This window comes from Mastomys coucha, unplaced genomic scaffold (assembly GCF_008632895.1).
Source record: "Mastomys coucha isolate ucsf_1 unplaced genomic scaffold, UCSF_Mcou_1 pScaffold14, whole genome shotgun sequence".
Taxonomy (NCBI): Eukaryota; Metazoa; Chordata; class Mammalia; order Rodentia; family Muridae; genus Mastomys; species Mastomys coucha.
The window spans coordinates 105007075-105021224 of record NW_022196896.1 but is presented as its reverse complement, the minus strand read 5'-3'; the positions used below and the strand labels follow the sequence as shown (position 1 = coordinate 105021224).

The 14150-nt window shown below is 38.8% G+C and overlaps 1 long non-coding RNA gene across 1 annotated transcript in view; it reads left to right on the top strand.

Moving 5' to 3' along the window:
- The first annotated feature begins 280 nt into the window (after positions 1–280).
- LOC116088631 overlaps positions 281–14150 on the top strand; it is a 21093-nt gene continuing 7223 nt past the window's right edge. Inside the window, exon 1 of the long non-coding RNA XR_004117949.1 lies at positions 281–335. This is a non-coding gene — a long non-coding RNA (uncharacterized LOC116088631). The remainder of the gene's footprint in view (positions 336–14150) is intronic.

The following is a 14150-nucleotide window of genomic DNA, read 5'->3' as shown; positions in this document are numbered from 1 at the left end:
GAATTGCTGCCTTAGAGGGACAGAATTGATGAAATAAACATTATATTAAAATAAGATTTATTATATTGGTTTACCTGATATAGTTTAGTAGTTTTAACTCTGGAGGTAGAGAACATGGTAGTTGGTCAGTTCTTGAGGCTGGATGTCTTTGTAGTCTGAATCAAACACTAAAGATTAGTGATTCCTGGAGGGCTGTATGTCTTCAGTCCATGTTGGAAGAGTCCAAAGAGTGTGGGTTCCAAGAAGGAAGGAATCAGCAACCGTGGCAACAGAAGCAGAAGAGCAGAAACCCGGCAGGCAGATAAACTCCCGAAGGTGGTGAGCTCACTAGCAAGGTAAGGCAAGCAGGCAAAAGCTTTTGTCTTAGAACTCCACCGCAAGGGTGTCAATCACATTTAACTTGCACTTTCCCATTTTAGCAACCTGATGAAGAAAATCCCTCACAACTGTGCCTAGTGGCTTGCCTCTCTGTTGACTGTAGATCCAATCAAGCTGACATAATTTCCTTTGCCTTATGATACCTTGTGTCACATATACTTTCCTGAATGCTACATCAAAGGGAGAAGAGTGGAGAGTTGAATATTAGCAACCTAGCACCCACATCTGGCTGTCAATTTGCCATTCCACTCACTCGGTATTGATCAGAGGTAGTAAAATGTCTATGAGTAACTTCGAAAGGGTAGAGAAATAGAATCTACATATATTCAAAAGCGTGGATCTGGCTATTTATTAAGTAATATTTACTATATGATGTTCTCTGTCATCTGTAACACTCACCTTCTCCTAATAACATCCATTTCTTTGCTTATTTGATTCTTATCTGCTCATAATATAACCAATTGTTTGAGTTCAGTGTCTTAATTTTGCTTTGACACCCAGAGTTCTTACTAAGCCTAGCTTATGGCAAACAGTCAAGGAAATGGATAGATAGAGATGCAGAGCCATGCAATGGGATTCAGCCAGTGAGCCTTTTAAATTAGGTTAATAGGAAGAGAAATACAACCCCAGACACAACAATTGTTTATTTCTTTAGCCTGGGAGAGTTAGACAATTAAACATTTATTGAGTACCTGTATTCCCAAGGCTTGTAAAATGGATTACATCAATATAATTACACCTCGGGTTTACAGTATCTGCCTGTACAGAAGATTACAAACTACGTGTATCTTTTCTTCTAATAATAAATTAACAATGATTATCTATTTCATGAAAGCTTCATTTTTTTTCCCAAGCAATTCACACCAGGACTCCTTTCAATAACCATCTCCCCAGGAGAACTTAAAATATGATTCAATTTACACACAAGTTCCTATGAATACATCTATGGAGCCAATTGTGATACTATTATGCTCTAGTTGTATAGAGGTTCCCTACAGCATGAGGCAATCTGGCAAGAGTTCCAGGAGTCACCTTGATTATTCAGCATCTCACTTCATTTCTTCTTCTTCTTTTTTTAAAAATTATTTATTTTATTTATGAGTACACTGTCACTCTCTTCAGACACACCAGAAGAGAGCATCGGATCCCATTACAGATGGTTGTGAGCCACCATGTGGTTGCTGGGAATTGAACTCAGGACCTCTGGAAGAGCATTCAGTACTACTGAGCCATCTCTCCAGCCCCTCTTTTCACTTTTAAACTCCCTCTGGTGTCCAAAAAGAACAAAGGCCATTGTTATTACTGTATCCTATGACTATAAATTTGAATATTATTTTTCATCCTTTTCTTTTTTAAAATTTATTTATTCACTTTACATCCAGATCACAGCCCCTCCCTCCTATTCTTCCTGTCCCACCCTCATATTCCCCTTCCTATTACCCCCTCCCCTTCTCCTCAGAGAAGAGGGAAGACCCCCATGGCTACCAACCTGTTCCTGCCATATCAAGTCACATGGAGACTAAGTACATCCTCTCCCACTGAGGTGAGCTAAGGTAGCCCAGCTAGGAGAAAGGAATACAAAAGCAGACAACATAGAGACAAACCCTGCTCCAATGGTTAAGGGGATCCACATGAAGATCAAGCCGTACATCTGCTACAAATATGTATGGAACCTAGGTCCAGCCCATGCATGCTCTTTGGTTGGTAGTTTAGTCTCTGTGAACCTCCATGGACCCAGGTTAGTTGACTCTGAGGGTCCTTTTGTGGTGTCCTTGACCTCTCTGGTTCCCTCAATCCTTATTCCCACTCTTCCACGCGCCTCCCCAAGTTCTGCCTAATGTTTGGCTGTGGGTCTCTGCATCTGTCTGCATTCATTAGCTGCTGGATGAAGCTTTCCAGAAGGCAGGTATGCTAGGCTCTCGTCTGCAACCATAACGAGTATAACTAATAGTGTCAGGGGTTGGCTCTCTCAAGTGGGGTGGGTGTCAAGTTGGGATAGTTATTGGTTGGCTATTCCCCAAATCTCTGCTCCATCTTTACCCTTGCACATCTTGTAGGTAGAACAAAATTTTGGTAAAAGGTTTTGTGGATGGATTGTTGTCCTTCTCCCTCCATTGGAAGTCCTGCCTGGCTACAGGAGGTGACCACTTCAGTCTCCATATCCTCAGCTGCTAGAAGTCTCAACTATCGTCACCCCTAGAGACTCTCAGGAGCCTCCCAAATTTTGGGCTTGTCCAAGAGACGCCCCCACACACACTGATTTCTGTTCTCTTTCCAAGTTCTCTCCTGTCTTCTCCTCACAACTAATCCTCATCCCCATTTTCCTCCCCACCCTCTCTCCCACCCAGGTTCTTCTCTCCTTCCACCTCTAATAACTATTTTATTTCCCTTTCTGAATGAGATTCAAGCATCCTCCCTTGCTTCTTTTGGTCTGCGGATTGTAGCATAGCTATCCTGTACTTTATGACTAATGTCCACTTATAAGTGAGTACATACCATGTCTTTCTGGGTCTGGGTTACATCACTTAGTATGGTATTTTCTAGTTCTATCCATTTGCTTGCAAATTTCAGGATGTCCTTGTTTTTTCTTTTTGTTTTTCTTTGTACTTTTTAATTTATTATTAATCATTTTATTAATTTACATTTCAAATGATGTCCTCCTTCCCTGTTTCCCCTCTGCAAATCCCCATTGCCTCTATGAGGGTACTCCTCCACCCATTCACCCATTCCTGCCACACTGCTCTAGCATCTCCCTATACTGAGGCACCAAGTCTCTGTAGGACCAAGGGCTTCCCCCTTCTATTGATGCTAGATAAGGCCGTCCTCTGTTACATATGTATTTGGAGCCATGGATCTCCCCATGTATACTCTTTGGTTTGTGGCTTAATCCCTGGCAACTCTGGGTGGTCTAGTTAGTTGATATTGTTATTCCTATGGGTTGCAATACCCTTCAGTTTCTTCAGCCCTTCCCCTAGCTTTTCTATTGAGGTCCCTGGGCTCTGTCTGATGCTTAGCTATGAGTATCTGCATCTATATAGTCAGAGGCCAGCCCCCCAGTTGAGGGATGGGGCCACCTACCCACCACAAAATTTTTAACCAAGAATAATTCCTGTCCAAAGGAAAGACAGAGACAAAAAATGGAACAGGGACTGAAGGAAAGGCCATCCAGAGACCATTCCACCTAGGGATCCATTCCATCTGCAGAAACCAAAACCCGATGTTCTTATTTTTAATAACTGAGTAGTATCTCATTGTGCAGATGTACTTCATTTTCTTTATCCATTTTTCAGCTGAGAGATAGCTGGGTTGTTTCCAGTTTCTGACTATTATGAGTAAAACTTCTATTAACATAGTTGAGCAAGTGTACTTGTGGTATGGTGGAGCATCTTTTGGATATATACCCAGGAGTGGTATAGCTGTATCTTGTGGTAGAACTATTCCCAATTTCCTGAGAAACCACCAAATTGATTTCCAAAGTGGTTGTACCAGTTTGTATTCCCACCAGAAGTGGAGGATGCTCTTTTTGCTCCACCACCTAATCAGCATGTGCTTTAATTTTAGCCATTTTGATGAGTGTAAGATGGAATCTCAGAGTCATTGTGATTTGCATTTCCCTGATGACTAAGGACTTTGAACATTTCTATTTATTTATTTATTTATTTATTTTGGTTTTGTTTTATGAACATTTCTTTAAATGCTCCTTGGCCACTCAAGATTCCTCTGATGAGAATTCTCTGTTTAGCTCTGTGCCCCATTTTTTAATTGGGTTAATTGATTTGTTGGCATCTAATTTCTTTAGTTCTCCATATATTTTGGATATTAACCACATGTAGGGTTAGTGAAGATCTTTTCCCATTTTGTCCTATTGGTAGTGTTCTTTGCCTTACATAGCTTTTTAGTTTGACATGGTCCCATTCATTAATTGTTGATCATAGTGCCTTGAACTATTGGTGTTCTGTTCAGGATTTTGTCTCCTATGCCAATGTGTTCAAGGCAGTTCCCCACTTTCTCTTCTATTAGATTTAGTGTATCTAGTTTTATCTTAAGGTCTTTGATCCACTTGGACTTGAGTTTTATTCAGGGTGATAAATATGGATGCATTTCATTCTTCTACATGCAGGCATCAAGTTAGACCAGCACCATTTGTTGAAGATGCTTTCTTTTTTTTATTGTATGGTTTTGGATGGCTTCTTCATCAGAAGCCAGGTGTTGGGCTAGAGAGATGGCTCAGTGGTTAAGAGGACTGACAATCCAGAATTAGAAAGGCTCACCTGTGGCCCTAATCTGGAGGCTGAGAGATACAAGTTCCAGACCTGAATCTTGGCATGGAGATCTTGAGGCATAGTGGCTATGAATCCTAGATGATTAAGATAGGAAGACCTATGCATTCAAGATCATCTGGGATTAAAAGTGTGGTGGCACACACCTTTAATCTGGGCCACACCTTTTGCTGGAGACCTATATAAGGTCATTGGAAGAAGGAAGGCTCTGCTTCACCTGCTTGCCTTGTGGGACTGAGCAACTGCTGGATCCTTGGTCTTCCATTCACAGCTGCTGCCGACCATTGTTGGGAGTTGATTGGTGGGAGTTGGACTACAGACTGTAAGTCATCAATAAATTCCTTTACTACATAGAGACTACCATACGTTCTGTGACTCTAGAGAACCCTGACTAATTCAGCTATCCTAGGTTTTTTTCTTTTTCCATAGGAAGTTGAGAATTGGTCTTTCAAGGTCTGTAAAGAACTGAGTTGGAATTTTGATGGGAATTACATTGAATTGCATCTTTGGTAAGATGGCCATTTTTACTATATTAAATCCACTGGTCCATGAGTATGGAAGATCTTTCCATCTTCTGATATCTTCCCAAATTTCTTCAGAAACTTGGAGTTCTTTTCAGACAGGTCTTTCACTTGCTTGGTTAGAGTTTCACCAAGATATTTTATATTATTTGTGACTGTTGTTTCCTTAATTTCTTTCTTGTCCCATTTATCATTTGTATATGAAGGACTATGGATTTCTTTGAGTTAATTTTATATCCAGGCACTTTGCTGAAGGTGTTTATCAGCTGTAGGAGGTCTCTGGTAGAATATTTTGAGGTTGTATATATATATTTAATTATATATTATTATATCACATGTTAACACTTTGACTTCTTACTTTCTGACGCATATCCCCTTGATCTCATTTAGTTGTCTTAAGACAATCTACCCTCTAAGCTTCAGCAATACTGCCTAAGGAGAATAAATTTTCAAGACAGAACTCAAAATAATAATGATAAAAATGCTCAGTGCTTTCAAATTATTCAATAAAAACACAGAGGCACACATGAATGAATATTCTCATTCATATTTTGTACATATACTTACATATATATACATATATATGTACATATATATTTACATATATTTCTTGATAAAATATTCTGGTAGACCAAAGTATAGGGAGAAATTTCTAAGTCAGAAAGCATAACATTCAATCCATAGCATTCCTCTTACCATAATGTGACTATATCCCCACCTAAAATCCTGCCTGTGTCTCATAGCAGCCATTACACATACTAAACATCCCTGAAAAGAAAGCCAGAAACTAAATTGCTCCACCTGCAGCTGCTACATATAGTCTGTCTGGCCCCAGTAAGTGATAGCACCCTTGCCACAGGACTCCAGTCAGTCTTGCTGCCATTTCTAGTACACCACAGCTGCTCCATGTAATCCTTCAGGCTCAGGCCTGCTAAGAAGTCTCACCTATATCCTGTCCCTCCCCATCTCCAGTCCTGTATGTCAACTGCTTACAAGGCAGGATCAGGAAGGTATTAGAAGTCACTTTCTTGAACGCCCAGTAACCTCAGTCTCAGCTCTGCCCTCTTAAAGCCACCCAGCCATCACTCTACATTTGTATTCAGGTCTGATGGGCTAAAACTGCATACCAAAAGACAATCAATATCCTAAATGCAGACTCCCAGTTGCCAACATTAAAACATAATCAATTCACCAAAAGAAAGTCACCACATAACAGACTAGGTTACTATGCAGGATTCCTCTTTTTGCTCTCAGAAACACAACTCATAGTACAAGGTAGATACCACTTTAGGATAAAAGAACAGAAAACAATCCCACTAAAATCAGGGACTAGACAAGGCTGCCCACTCTCTCCCTACCAATTCAATACAGTACTCAAAGTCCTAGCCAGAGCAATTGGACAACAAAAGGAGGTCAAAGGGATATGAATTGGAAAGTAAAAGGTCAAAATATCACTATTTGCAGATGATATGATAGTATACTTAAGTGACCTCCAAAATCCCACCAGATAACTTCTAAACCTGATAAACAACTTCAGCAAAGTGGCTGGATATGAAATTAACTCAAATAAATCAGTAGCCTTCCTCTATTCAAAGGATAAACAGGCTGAGAAAGCAATTAAGGAAATGGCACTGTTCACAATAATCACAAATAATATAAAATACCTTGGTGTAACTCTAACCAAGAGTCTTCATAGAGTTAGAAAGAATTATTTTCAAGTTCATTTGGAATAACAAAAACCCCAGGATAATGACAACTATTCTCAACAATAAGAGAACTTCTGGGGGAATCACCATCCCTGATCTCAAGCTGTATTACAGAGCAATAGTGATAAAAACTGTATGGTGTAGGTACAGAGACAGGTAGGAAGATCGATGAAATAGAATTGAAGACCCAGAAATGAACCCACACACCTATGGTCACTTGATCTTTGACAAAGGATCAAGTGGAAAAAACTTCCAGTGGAAAGAAGACAACATTTTCAACAAATGGTGCTGGTTCAACTGGATGTCAGCATATAGAAGAATGCAAATTAATCCATGTACAAAACTCAAGTCCAAGTGGATCAAGGACCTCCACATAAAACCAGATACATTGAAATTAATAGAAGAGACAGTGGGGAAGAGCCTCAAACACATGAGCACAGGGGAAAATTTCCTGAACAGAACACCAGTAGCATATGCTCTAAGATCAAGAATTAACAAATGGGACCTCATAACATTGCAGAACTTCTGTAAAGCAAAGGACACTGTCAATAGGATAAAACAGCACCAACAGATTGGGAAAAGATCTTTACCTATCCTATATCTGATAGAGGGCTAATATCCAATATATACAAAGAACTCAAGAACTTACACTCCAAAGAACCAAATAACTCTATTAAAAATGGGGCACAGAGCTAAATAAAGAATTCTCAACTGAGGAATACTGAATGGCTGAGAAGCACCTAAAGAAATGTTCAACATCCTTAGTCATCAGGGAAATGCAAATCAAAACAACCCTGAGATTCTACTTGACACCAGTCAGAATGGCTAAGATCAAAACTCAGGTGCCAGCAGATGCTGGCAAGGATGTGGAGAAAGAGGAACACTCCTCCATTGTTGGTGGGATTGCAAGCTTTTCTACCACTGTAGAAATTAGTTTGGTGGTTCCTTAGAAAATTGGACATATTATTACCTGAGGACCCAGCTATACCATGCCTGGGCATATAGATGTAATAAGGACATGTAATAAGGACACGTGCTTCACTATGTTCATCGCAGCTTTAATTACAATAGCCAAAAGCTGGAAAGAACCCAGATGTCCTTCAACAGAGGAATGGATACAGAAAATGTGGTATATTTACACAATGGAGTGCTACTCTACTATTAAAAACAATGACTTCATGAAATTCTTAGGCAAATGGATAGAACTTGAAAATATCATCCTTAGTGAGGTAAGAAATCACAAAAGAACACACATGATATGCACTCACTGATAAGTGGATATTAGCCCAAAAGCTCAGAATACCCAAGATACAATTCACAGACAACATGAAGCGCAAGAAGAAGGAAGACAAAAGAGTGTGTGCTTTGGTTCTTCTTAGAAGGGGTAACAAAATACTCATGGAGCAAATACAGAAACAAAGTGTGGAGCACAGCCTGAAGGAACAAAGGACATCCAGAGACTTCCCCCTGCCCTGAGGATCTATCACATATACAGTCACCAAACACAGACACTATTGTGGATGCCAAGAAGTGCTTGCTGATAGGATCCTGATATAGCTGTCTCCTGAGAAGCTCTGCCAGTCTGACAAATATAGAGACTGATGCTCACAGCCAACCATTGGACTGAGCATGGGGTCCCCAACGGAGGGGTTAGAGAAAGGACTGAAGGACCTAAAGGGATTTGCAACCCCATATGAAGAACAACAATATCAACCAACCAGACCCCCCTAGAGCTCACAAGGACTAAACCACCAACCAAAGAGTACACATGGAGGGAACCATGGCTCCACCCACATATGTAGCAGAGGATGGCCTTGTCGGTCATCAATGGGAGGAGATGCCCTTTGTCCTGTAAAGGTTCAATGTCCCAGTGTAGGGGAATGACAGGGCAGGGAGGTGGGAGTGGTTTGGTGGGTTGGGGAACACCTTTATAGAAGCAGAGGTAAGGGGGAATGGGATAGGTGGTTTCTGGGAGAGAGACAGGAAAGGGGATAACATTTGAAATGTAAATAAAGAAAATATCCAATAAAAAAGAATAGAAAACAATGCTCTAAGTAAATAGAACCAGGGAACAAATATCATAGCTATTCTAATACCAGACAAGCCAGACATCCAACTAAAATTAGTCCATGCACATAAAGAAGGTCACTTCACGCCCATTCAGGGAACAACTTATTCAGAAGGTATTATAATTCCAAACACAAATGCACCAAACACAAATGTACCTAATACTTTTATTTGTGGAGTCATGAATTAGCCCAAACACAATAATACTGGGAAATTTCAATAGTTCGCCAATGGTTAAATGACCCAAGCAAAAATTAAAGACAAACATTGGGGTTAAGTGAAACCCTGAATCAAATGAACCTAACAGAGATCTCAGAATATATGCTTTGTGCAGAAGTTCATGGTACTTTCTCCAGAAAATATCACCTATTAAGGAACAAAGAAAAAATAAAAAATATAAGACTAATAGTCAGTTTTTATTGTTGGGATAAAATATCATGACCAAAGCATCTTATAGAGGAAAGAATTTATTTCGACTTACAGATTTAAAGGAGGAGTCCAGAATGGTAGGTGCAATGGCTTGAATGAAAATATCTCAGTTTAATGATTAATCCCCACTTGATTAACTGTCTGGAAGGAGTATCGGGTATGGCTTTGGTGGAATAAGTGTGTCCTTGTTTTAGAAAGTTTTTCACTGGGAGTATGTATTGGAGTTTTAAAAGCCCATGTCATGCCCAGTCTCTCTCTTTCTCTCTGCCTGCTGCCTATATATAATGACACTAAACTCACAGCTACTACTCTAGCACCATGCCCGTCTGCTTCCTGCCATGATTTTCATAGACTTCCTTTCATCAACTGTAAGCAAACCCTCAATTAAACACTTACCTTTTTAAGAGTTGCCTTGGCCATATGTCTCTTAACAGCAACAGAAAGGTAACTAAGACAAAGAAGTTGGTACCAGGAAGTGGGGTGTTGCTCTAACAGCCCTCACCATGGTGTTTGGAGGATTATGGACAACTTTGAGACTTTGGACTAGAAAAGTGGTTAACATTTTAAGCAGGGGTTACTGAACCATTCTAGTAGGAGCTGGGAACGTAGAAGTGCTGAGAGTAAGGTGGGCCCAGCTCAAGAGGTTTCAGAGAAGAATGATATTAGCAGCTGGCCTGGAGACCATTCTCATGATAGGTTTGCAAAGAATTTGGCTGCTTTTTGCCCTTGTCCTAAAACTTTGCTGGAGGCTAAATTGAAGAATTTGACTTAGCAGAGGAGATTTCAAGACAACCTGGTATTATCTGTATCTTATGGTTAGTAGTGATCACTCTTATGCAGATGTATAATAAAAAATTGCAAGTGGGGCAAAAAGAAATACAAAATGCAGTTTGAGGAGAAAAAGAATACAGCAAATATAACTTGGAGTCAAGTTCTGTGTGTAAGGAGATAAAAACGTTAAACAAGACCTGATTCAAAATGGAAGAAGAGGAATGGTAGTCTCAGGGCAGGACATCACCTATCTAATCTACAACCTGTGACAGGAACAAGTCTTATGGATTTCCTGAGCCTAGAAAATGTAACATCAAACTTATGCAAATGCGAGTCATGAAGGAGCAATGTTTCAACCCAAGTAGGCAACAGATCTTGGCAGTTTCTGCCATATAATTTGGAATTTAGAGTTAAGAAGGATACATGATAGGTATATGGAGTCTTTCTATGTGCTTAAAAAAGCCACTGAGGCTAAGGATTTGGCAGTGAAGTCTCTTTAGAGAGGCCTGGAAAGGCCATTGAATGAAGTTGTGACTATAAAGCCTGGGGTGTGCTAGAGACCCTAAGATGTAAGAGATGCCAGAGTCATAGGATATCTGTCAAGGAGTGTTGCTAACAGGGTGTAAAAAATGCCCAAGAGAAAACTGTTGCAGCCACAAATCTGGAAGGAGTTAGAGTTCTAGGAAACACTAGGACATAAGAGTTGGAGATTCAAAATATAGAGTTGCCCTGCTGATTTTCAGTCTTGCTTTGACCCAATATTTCTTCACTACCATATCATTACAATAATAAAGACATGCTAAAGATTTCAAAATAAAAAGAGTGAATTTATTTCAAGAAGTTAAGTAAAAGTTTTGCTTATAAGTGTCAATAGAAGCCCATTTACTATATCCATTCAGTACATACATTAGAAAGCAGTCTGTGTAAGACAAGTAGTGGCAATTATTAGAATGTTGTAGAGATTCATATGCCCAAGTGTTCTGCTCACACACAATGATCAGAGCTTTAGGTAATATTGAACAAACTCCTTGCCTACCAGTGATCAGAAAAACTTAGTTTCATAGACTACAAGTCTAAAATGGATATATTTTAAAATATATTGTACATGGATATGTTGACTCACGAATAGATCTGTCAACTGTGTTAATTTGTTACAGATACCACAGCAAAATGTCACAGGCTGGGGAACTTAACAAGCATTCATTTTCATTTTCCAAGTCCACGATTGGTTTCTTTAGTAGGTTAGAATTCTAAGACCCCCCTCCCCCTGACTTGCACAGAACCACCTCCAGGTTTTATCTCCATAGAGTCTTTTACTGTCAAAATTAATCTCTGATATGTTTCTCTGTTGTCCAAACTATTCATATAGTGACAGACTGGATTAGGGCCTACTCATAACCTCATTAAACCTTAACCTTATCTCTTTAAAGGCTGTCTGTCTCTAAGGATATATAAATATTCTAAAGTCTGGGAAGTTAAAACACCAATACATAAATGGATGAGCTCAACACCAATTTAATCTAAGAGTCCATTAATCAAATCTACCTCAAAATGGTCTATTGTATTAACAATAATCCAAGACAGAAAGGGAGAAAGATCTGCTTATACTATACATGTAGTTAGAGCCAATGAATAAGAGTAGGCTTGTGGATGGAGAAGACAAGAGGCATGCATCCTTCTTCTATGGTACATGTCACGATACAGTAAAATATAGGGTACTGTATGGATAGAAGTCATATCTGTGACTTAGTAATTGTGATCTTGGGCCATATACCTACCAAGCCTCTTGATTTCTCAGTTTCCCAACCTTCAATATAAAAATAAAACTAAATTCTCCATCTTGCATCTTATAGATTGCAGAGAATTAAACAAGTCTATACATGAGAATGCTTAAAGTGTCTGAAATGTAGTATAGGCTACAGGCTTTGATAAATCTGCTGTTGCTAAAAATAAGCAAACCTATATAAGATAACTAGAAAATTTCCACAGATTGAAGCATGTCCTAGAAGAAACTGATCGGGGGATGTATATATAGAAGGTAAGGTAATTTTAATCAGACTTTTTTAAAAAACAAAAATGTAGTGAAAATATTTTAGACATGAATGAGTAAACCCAGAGCAGTGTTGCATATATTTTGACTAGGTCATTTTGACATGAATGACATTTTGATATGACCATATCATGCTGACCACGCAAGGCAGCAGCTTCAGAATGCCAACACCTAGTCTTGCTGCCAATAAAACTGGCAGAGCTGACGCACTGAAGGCTCCCTGCTCTGAGCAACATCATTGCTCATCTCTCCCTCTTTCTATCTGTACACCATAAATTAAAGATCATGAACTGTTTTTTAATTTAAAATTTACTCCCAAATAATGACTATTGTCACTGTAATAAAAATGCAAATGTTAAAGATTTGTGGCATATCTCCTCTCCACTAGACTTTCTCTGAAGTGGCATTTCTGTATTGTTATATGGGGACTCCCTAATCTACAAACCTACAAAACAACATTCTGGTAAAATGTAGCCAGCAGGAAAGCTTTCCCTCAGTTCACTTCCATTAGGCTCTAAACCAAAGATGAATACCATTTCTGGGCCTGTCATAAATCAACACCTAATACAAGTTTACACCCTTAGTAGAGAATTGTCAATTGCAAATTGGCACTGTCAAAGTCATTCAATCCTTATTCTTCCCCTAAAGAAATTATAATAAAGCATAATTTCAGAAAATGATATTCACTAGGAATCGCACAAAGGATTGATGGGCAGTATTTATTTTTTACTATTCTGTAGGAGCTATCATGTCATTCCTACAAGTTTTATAATAAACATATAGACAATATTGTGAATTATATAAACATGGGGTGACATTTTTGGGAACTGCACATTACAGTCGTGCTAACACAGCATGGACTTAATGCTGGATACTTTGAGGTATCTATAGTCCTTACTTTGTATATTCAAGCTTTCACTCCTTTTTCAGTGTGAAATTTTAAAAAGCATAACCAAACAACTGAAACAAAGTCTTATACACTAACTGGGTCAAGATCTCATTATTACGTATGTGTAGATTTTGGGGAAGACAAATATGATAAGCTATGTACATAAGGAAAACTATGTCTCTACAGTGATGAAGACACTACACCTACCAGGATTCTCTGGTATATTTTAAATGAATGTGAATTTTGTAAAAATTAAGAAAAGAATGCTGAGCCATTGTATTCAAATTGGGCATCTAAAAATCAATTGAATCTGGGGTGGCTTTTATGATAAAGTTTACTTGTAATAATCCATTTATAAGCTAAAACATGTCCAAGTTCATTTGTGTTAGCTTTGAGAGAATGAAGAAAGTAAAATTGGACATAGGAATTTTCTCTTCAGTCTGTATCAACACAGATAGACCTCCAATACACTTTGAGGAAGAGAAAGTCATATGGTTCACATCATACAGCGCCAAAGACAGAGGCTATATTTATTCCCTAAATCAATCTACTACAAAATCTAGTTATACCACCCTTGGGCATACACTAAAAGAACACTTCATCCTACCACAAAGTCACTTGCTCAAGCACGTTCATTGCTGTTCTATTCATAATAGCCAGAAATTAGAAACAACCTAGATGTCTTTCAACAATAGAATGAATAAAGAAAATGTGGTACATTTACACAATGGAGTATTACTTGGTGATTGAAAGAACTGACATCAAGAAAGTCACAAGTAAATAGGTAAAACTAGAAAAAAAATTCATCCTGAGTGAGATATCCCAGACCCAGAAAGATGGTATGTATTTACTTATGTATAGACATTAGCTGTTACGTCAATGATAACCAAACTAAAATCTTTAGAATCACAGGGGTAAACTATAGAGTAAGGGACTAGAGGGAAGAGATAGATCTTGTTAGGAAAGAAAAATTGAATAAATAGTTATGTGTGACGGTATGCACTCTCTGATAAGTGGTTATTAGCCCAGAAGTTTGGAATACAGGAAGAACAACCCACA